Source organism: Echinops telfairi, unplaced genomic scaffold (assembly GCF_000313985.2).
Source record: "Echinops telfairi isolate 266 unplaced genomic scaffold, ASM31398v2 ScPeMD7_44;HRSCAF=162, whole genome shotgun sequence".
Taxonomy (NCBI): Eukaryota; Metazoa; Chordata; class Mammalia; order Afrosoricida; family Tenrecidae; genus Echinops; species Echinops telfairi.
In genome coordinates, this window is record NW_022103942.1 from 13,330,907 (window position 1) to 13,338,703 (window position 7,797).

The 7,797-nt window shown below is 35.7% G+C and overlaps 1 pseudogene; it reads left to right on the top strand.

Moving 5' to 3' along the window:
• The first annotated feature begins 1,545 nt into the window (after positions 1-1,545).
• Positions 1,546-2,928, top strand: LOC101640924 (annotated as a pseudogene).
• Positions 2,929-7,797: the final 4,869 nt, after the last annotated feature.

Sequence of the window (7,797 nt, forward strand, 5' to 3'; positions counted from 1 at the left end):
CAAAAACAGTAATGCGAGTAGTGATTCCATGAGGGTATAGGGAGGGAGGAGGTAAAGGGGAATAAAGGGGAAACTGATAGCAATGATGGATGTATAACCCCCTTGAAGGGGACAAAAAACAGAAATGTGGGTGAAGGGATACAGTGACCAATGTAAGATATGAAAAATAGTAATAATATATAATTAATTAAGGGTTCACTGGGGTGGTAAGTTGGAGGAAGCAGGGGATAAAGAGGAGCTGATATCAAAGGGCTCAATAAGAAAGATAATGTTTTCAAAATGATGGCAACTTGTGTACAAGGTTACTTGATTTATGGATTGTTATAATATCTGTTAGAACCCCCAATAAAATTATTTAATATATATAAAAAAAGAAACTAAAATTATAAAAACATACAATGCTGCAGAATATTGTTCTTAGGTATTCTGGTTAGTTCTGTTTCATAGCAATCCTGTATACAACAGAAAAAGCATTGCCTGGTACTGTACCATCTTCATAATTGCTCTTATATTGAGTCTATTGTTATTGTTGCAGCTACTGTGTTAATCCATTTGCTGAATGCTTTCTTCTTTTTTGCTGCCCTGCTACTGTCCCAAGCATGATGTCCTTCTCCAAGGATGATCTTCAGCAAAATTTTATTTGCATGTGATATAAATGATATTGTCTTATACCATTCTGTTGGGTCTTTGGAATGGGTACAAATATGGATTTCTTCCAGTCACTTTGCCAAGAACTGTCTCCCAAGTTTCCTATGAGTAAGTACTTCCAGTGGTTCATCAGCTAATTGAAACATTTGAGTTGGTATTCCATCAACTTCTGTAGCCTTGTTTTTTACTAATGCTTTCAGTTCAGGGTGAATTTCTTCGTTCAGTACTTTTTGCAACGATGGAATGCCAATTAGTTCTTTTTGTTACAGGGACTTTGTGTATTCTTTCCAGCTTCTTTTCCTGCTTCTTGCATCATTCAACATTTGCCCACAGATTCTTTCCATATTGTAACTCACAACTTGAATTTTTTCTTGAGGTCTTTCAGTTAAGGGTAAGCCAATTGTGTTATTATTTATTGATTTCTAACTAGGTCTTTTCACATGTTGTTATATTTTACTTAGTCTTCTCTAGCAGTCTTTCAAAAGTTTCTGTTTAGCTGTTTGACTTCTTTATTTCTTCCATTTGCCTTAACTACTCTTATGATTAGGAGCAAGTTGTAGAATCTCTTCTTACATCCACTTTGACCTTTTCTTTCTTTCATGTCTTTTTAAGGACTTTTCACTTTCCTTATAAAGAATGTTCTTGGTCCTTAGGATGGGGTGGAGAAGGAGGCAACATGACTGGGGAAAGCAAGCAGTGAGTAGAGCGCAGAGCATGAGTGAGGGAGCACAGAGGCCTCCCTGCAAGCTGCTGTGGCTACCTCCTCTCTGTAAACAGAAGTCCCCAGTCATGGCAGCACCTTGCCCCAGCCCTCCCTGGTCACCAAGCTGTAAGGAGGTGGTCCTTTCCTCCTCCCCATTCTTTCCCTTGCCACCACTGACATGGCAGAGCAGAACCATGTCAGCGCCAGCAGCTAGTCAGTAGAAAGGAGCCCAACTCCAACCGCCGCTGGCCAGAAAGACCAGAGAAAGGACAGCAGGGAGCAATTGAACATATTGATGAAGTACAAAATGAAAGAGATAGACATAATGAACAGGGCAATGAAGAGATCTTAAAAGTAAAAGAGAATATAACTCTGCCAACTGTTCTTTCAGAAGAGGTCGGAATTGAACGCCAGAATCCCAAATATGAGGTTAAGAGCATTTGTCAACCATCCACAAGGGTCTCCATTGCTTGGGGACAAGGATGAAGAGGCACTGCATTATTTGATCAGAGATGAAGTGACAGAATTTTTAAGATATTAAATCAGGTTACAGAACAGATGTTTATTTTAACAAAAATCCTTACTTGGAAAATAAAATTCTCTCCAAAGAATTTCATCTGAATGAGAGTGGTGATCCACCTTCAAAATCAACTGAAATAAAATAGAGATCTGGAAAGGACTTGATGAAACGTTCAGGTCAATCACAGAATAAAGCCAGCAGAAGAGGCATCCTCAAGAACCAGAGAGTTTCGTTACCTGGTTTACTGACCATTCTGATGCAGGTGCCAATTAGTTAGGAGAAGTCACTGTGTTAGTCTGGGTAAACAATTTCATAAACACTCATATGTATATAACAAAGAGGTTTATATACAAGAGCAATTGAATATTGAGAAAACATCCCAGCCCAATTCAATCAAGTCCATAATTCCAAGATTAGCCCATATGTTCAATACCAATCAATAAAGTCCTCTTCAGAGTCAAGAAATATATGTAATGATGCTGAACGCAGGAGGATCACAGGCTAGTGGGTTGAAGGTCTTGTGGATCCATTGTTGTTGTAAGCATCTTTGAACTGGCAGGGGTCTCTATGTGGCTTCTCCTGCTCCAGAAGTCTGGTTGCATCTGGGTATGTCCATGTGACTTCTCCAGCTCCAATGTGTCTTGTCAGTAGAACATCTCCAAGGGAGTGAGGTGAGAAAGAGAGAGAGAGAGAGAGAGGTATCCAAGGGGAAAATCTAGGAAAATCTCCAGAATCCTTAGGAGAAGGCCATACCCACAGAGAGGCCTCATTGGCTATGATCCAATTGACAGACTAGACTCCACCCGTTCACTCTTAATCCTCTCGAGTCCCAAATTGACAACAGATTATGTAATTACCACCGTCACCAAAGATGATAGTTGGCCAAATTCATTACAGTAAAATTTGGTTCCTGACGAAGGTGAAGGAGAAGAATAAAAACAATAATAAGATGATGAAGGTTTAGAAGACTGATAAAGAAGGGGATAAAGATTATGGGGAAAAAGATAAAGATGATGATGAGGGAGAAGGAGAGGAGGATGAAGGAGAAGATAACTAACAGAACACTAATAGATTCCAAACTTCCTTTTTTAATTTTCTTCAATCCTTGGGAGCAAGTTGTAGTCATATTGTTTTGTTTTTGTTTTCCTTTGTGCTCAGAAGCCCTGTTCTTAAGGTCTCTTTTCTTTCCTCTCAACTTAATTTTTTTGAGGGGGATGCCTTGAACAGAATAGAGTGAAAAATAATCTCTACCCCTTTGTGTTCCAAATTAATTTTCATCCCTACCTGTCTCAAAAACTAGAGAACCAACACACCACCAAGCTCTGTGGGAAAAAGAAAACCCTCTGCTACCTTGGCTTTGCTGGAAGCCCGACGGTGCTAGGCCCCTGTGTAGTAGTGCATAGCTTTTATCCTCCTTTCTCTGCATATTGGGCACAGAGATTATACTCTGTCTATATCCGAATATGAAGAGTTAGCATTTACCAACATGTATCCGTCTACATTCTCTTGTTTAAAAAAATGAAGAAAAAAACCCTTGAAAAACGGTTATAGAAGGGTGGGTTTGAGATGTTTGAATGGGTTAGGTGGGCATTTTGACATGACTTATCCTTTGGTATGTTTAATTGTGATGTTTAGTGGACATTCTTGTAGGTTAAGATGACACCTTGAAAATAATTTTTTTCCTAATGATGATGTGATGGGAGAAGAAGAACCTGTAGGATCTTATTTAGAATTAATAATTCTCTATTGTAATTTTTGTCCTGTTTATTTTTAAACTTTATTTTTGTTTCACTAGAAAGAAAAGATGATGCTGAGTTTTAAATATTAAAAATGTACAAGTTGCTTTGTTACAATAAAGTTATATGTGTACACAGAGGATTTTGTGCTATTTTCTTAGAAGAGATATTCAAGATCTCCCATGTTTGACTTGCTGTCAAACTTTGCCACCTTGACTCCATATTTTATTGAGAACACACGTTGCAGCAAGACATCGGGGGTACCTGGATTGGGTAATTGGACTGAAACGTTAGTATGTGCCTACAATTAACTTGGCGTTAGAGCACCAAGTTGGATGATGGTGGCAGGCACTATTCATTATTACATCCAGATAAACAATGGCCCACTTATTAAATTGTCAAATTGAGATAGCAATCAAGTATATACATTCATTATTACATCCAGACAAACAATGGACCACTTTTTAAATTGTAAAATTGAGATAGCAATCAAGTATACACATACTCAGAACCACATTATGCACAATCTAACATCCTCAACGATCTATCTTCAAAAAGTGAGGTCAAGTGAATTGAATAACGTTGCTGTTTGTATTGTTGAAAAAAATGTATTTACTATGTAGAAGTCATTGGTCTTACAAAATTCTATCATGAAATTTCCAGCTTCATTCCTATCACCAATACCATACTTTCTGACTAATACTTTCCCCTTTTGTTTCAAACTTTTGCCTTCCACTCACCATTAATTTTCAATGAATCTTCATTGCATGTTTGATCAATTACAAACTGAGCTATTGGTAGAATTCTTAAATTTCTTCATCATTAGCTTTCTCAATTGGTGAACAAATGTTAATAATAGTTTTATTGCTTGGGTTTCCTTGAATACAGATAGCTATAATCTAATCATATGCAGCATTGTTCAAGATTTATTTTGAAATGTCCTTTTTGACAATTAAGGTAAGAGCATTCCTCTTAATTGTTCATTCCCAGCACCGTAAACCACGTGATTTTCTGGTTTTTAACATAACCAATATCAGTCCATTTCAGCTCACTAACACCTATGAAACCAATCTCTATGTGTTACATTTCAATTTTGACAACTTCCAATTACCCTAGATTCATACTTTGTAAAATCTAAGTTCCTATTGTTAATAGACTTTTGCAATTGATGTATTTTAACTACAGTGTTAGTGAAGAACACTGAAATTACCATGGCTTCCCAGAAAAACAAACAAATTAAACTTGAAAGAAGTACAGCTAGAAAGTTACTTAGATGCAAATACGGTGAGACTTCTCCGTACTTTGGTCATGTTTTCAAGAGAAATAAGCCCCTGGAAAAGGACATTATTCTAGGTAAGGTGAGGGTCAGTGAAAAAGAGGAAGATCCTTAATGAGATGGATTAGCACAGTGGAAGCAGCAATAGGTTCATAAATAACAATGATTATGAGGATAGTATAATATTGTTTTGTTCTGCTATCCATGGTGTCATTATGAGTCACACTAGAGTCAATACCACATAAGAAACATCCCTTTCCCAAAGAATTCTGTAACCTTCATTTTACACCGCATCAATATGGCTGATTTGGTATCCCCAAAGTCAAAACTCATGGCCATCCAGTAGATTCCAACTCATAGTGTTCCTATAGGAGAAGTAGAATTGCCCCTTTGGATTTCCAATGCTGTAAATCTTTACAGGAACAAAAAGACTTATCTCTTTCCTGAGGAGATCTTGGTGTATTTCAACTACTGACCTTTCAGTTAGTGGCTCAATTCATAATTCATTATGTCACCAGGTTTCTTGGCATCCTCATCAGATTAAAGTTTTGTTCTTTTTGAATGTTCTTTAAGTTTGAGGTACAAAAGAAATTCTGAAGGTCAATATCAGGGTTATCGTCAGATGTAGTAAGTTTTACCAATGAAATTCTCATATAACAATCCTTGCTACCCTCTAAGAATGAGTAAGCACAATGTTATGATAGAAAAGCCTAATCTTTTTGAAGTTTTCCTGATCTGTTTCTCTTTGATTCATCTTTCTTTCTTTTTTGCAAACTTCCTCTTAATAAGTCTCCATAATACACAACTTAATAACAGAATTAGGAAATGAGCAAATAACTAAATTACATAATCAATCAATACTAGACCCTATAGAGTGTTTGTGGTACTTTCAGGTTAGCATTGTTCTGATGGCTGCAGGCTGGGAGGTTCAAACTCACCAACTTCTGCTTGCTAGAATGCTGAGGATATCGCTCTGGTGTAGATTTGTGGCTTTGGAAACTCTAGATAGGAATGACTAGTCTACCAAAAATAGAAAAGCATATAACAAAAATCCAAGAGGGTCACTCAGTATATACCATCCTTCTTAGTCTTGTTTAGTTGATTTTTTTGTCTTAAAGATGATTTCATCAGAGATTAATATTGCAGCACCTGCACTTACTTATTTCTATTTGCTTAATAAATGTTTTCCATCTTTGTTAGTTTAATTTTGTTTTTGTGTTTCTTTTAGACAGGATATTAATGGATCCTGTTTTCTTAGCCATTCTTCCTCTTCTTTCTCTCACTCTTTGTCAATGTGTGCTTTTGATCCATCTACATTCTGTGTAATTATCCACCTGTCTGAAATTATTGCTGTCATTTTGATCCCTGTGTGAGTTTTCTGGTTTTTAATTCTTTTTTCTGTTGCTGCTAGTTTCTTTGTTCCACAAACTTCTATGTGGAGTTTCTTATACACATCTTCCTTGCTGTTGTTTTAATATTTACTAAGACTATCATTCACTCTTTTGATTTTATGAGATTGATTTATTTACTGGAGTTTTCCTATAATTTATTACCTTCTTTCATCTGTTCTATCCTGAAATATCTTTACTCTCTATCCAATTGAAAGTTCTGTCCAACCATATTTATGCTTTGCTTTTACTCTGTAGTTGTTTTGGTTTGAAAATATATATCTCTGGTTCACTATTTTCTTTTAACTTTTTGGTTATATGTTTTGTGGTTTTTAAAAATATTTGTTATCTGTCTGAGGAATTTCTATTAGCATATTTTTGTATGTTTGCTCTGGTTTTGCTAGATCCCTTTATTTTACCTTTATCTGGAATATCTTAATTTTGCCACTGCATTTAAGGGACAATTTTGCTGGATATATAGTTCTTGGTTCACAATGTTTTTTCCTTCAGACTTTTATAACTGCCACCGATTACCTTATCCCCTGCATGGTTTCTGCAAAGAAATTAGAGATTATTCTTCTTGGTTTTCCTTTTGGGGAATGTTTTCATTAAACCAGACCTATTTATAGAATCATTTTGTGTCTTTGATTTTGGAAAGTTTGATTATGCTTTGTATTGGTGATTTTTTTTTGGATCTGTACTGTTTGGAATTCATTGAATTTTTGAATGTATATCTTTTCATTTTTCAGTGATATTAGGGATGCTTTTTTCCAACAAGCCATCATCAACAATTTTATATGTATTTTGTTTCTTTCTTTCCTAGAATTATGATCATTTGTAAGTTATTTATTTTGATGGTCTCCCACATAATTGTTAGTCTTTCTTCTTTTTTAATTATTCTTTTAGAAAACTTTTCTACTAGCAGATTAATATTGAAAGATTTATCTTGGTTTTCACTAATTATATTCATTATGTTATAACATAATATTTATAACATGTTATAAATAACATATAGCAAAAATAATAATTTTGTTATTGTCGTGTTTTTCTGAATTCCTTTGGGCCTCAGTCTGTGGTTGTTTTAAAATTTTGTCTACAGATCCCTCAACTGATCTCTTAGTCTATTTAAAATCCCTAAATAATACTTTTTTGAATTCCTTATCAAGTTGATCCAGTGCCATTTTTCCCACCAAAAGCTTTTCCGACTATGTATTTTGGTCATTCTCTTGAGTCACACTATATTATTACTTTGTTTGAAATAAAACTGTCTAATGTCACCATGAAAGTCTTATTGTTGTATTTACATTTAAGTGGTGATTGTTAGATGTTCACTACCTTTTCCCATATAGTGTGTGTGCAATTCTCTGTTTAGTGTTCTTTTAGAGAAGTTGAGCATGGGTATGACTGATGTTGTCTGCCCTCATTGATTAGGATATGATCCCCCCCCCCCACTGCCTTTGGTGTTTGAAGCCTGGTCCCTTTGGCCCTTCATGATCACACATGTTGGTGTGCTGCTTCCATGTGAG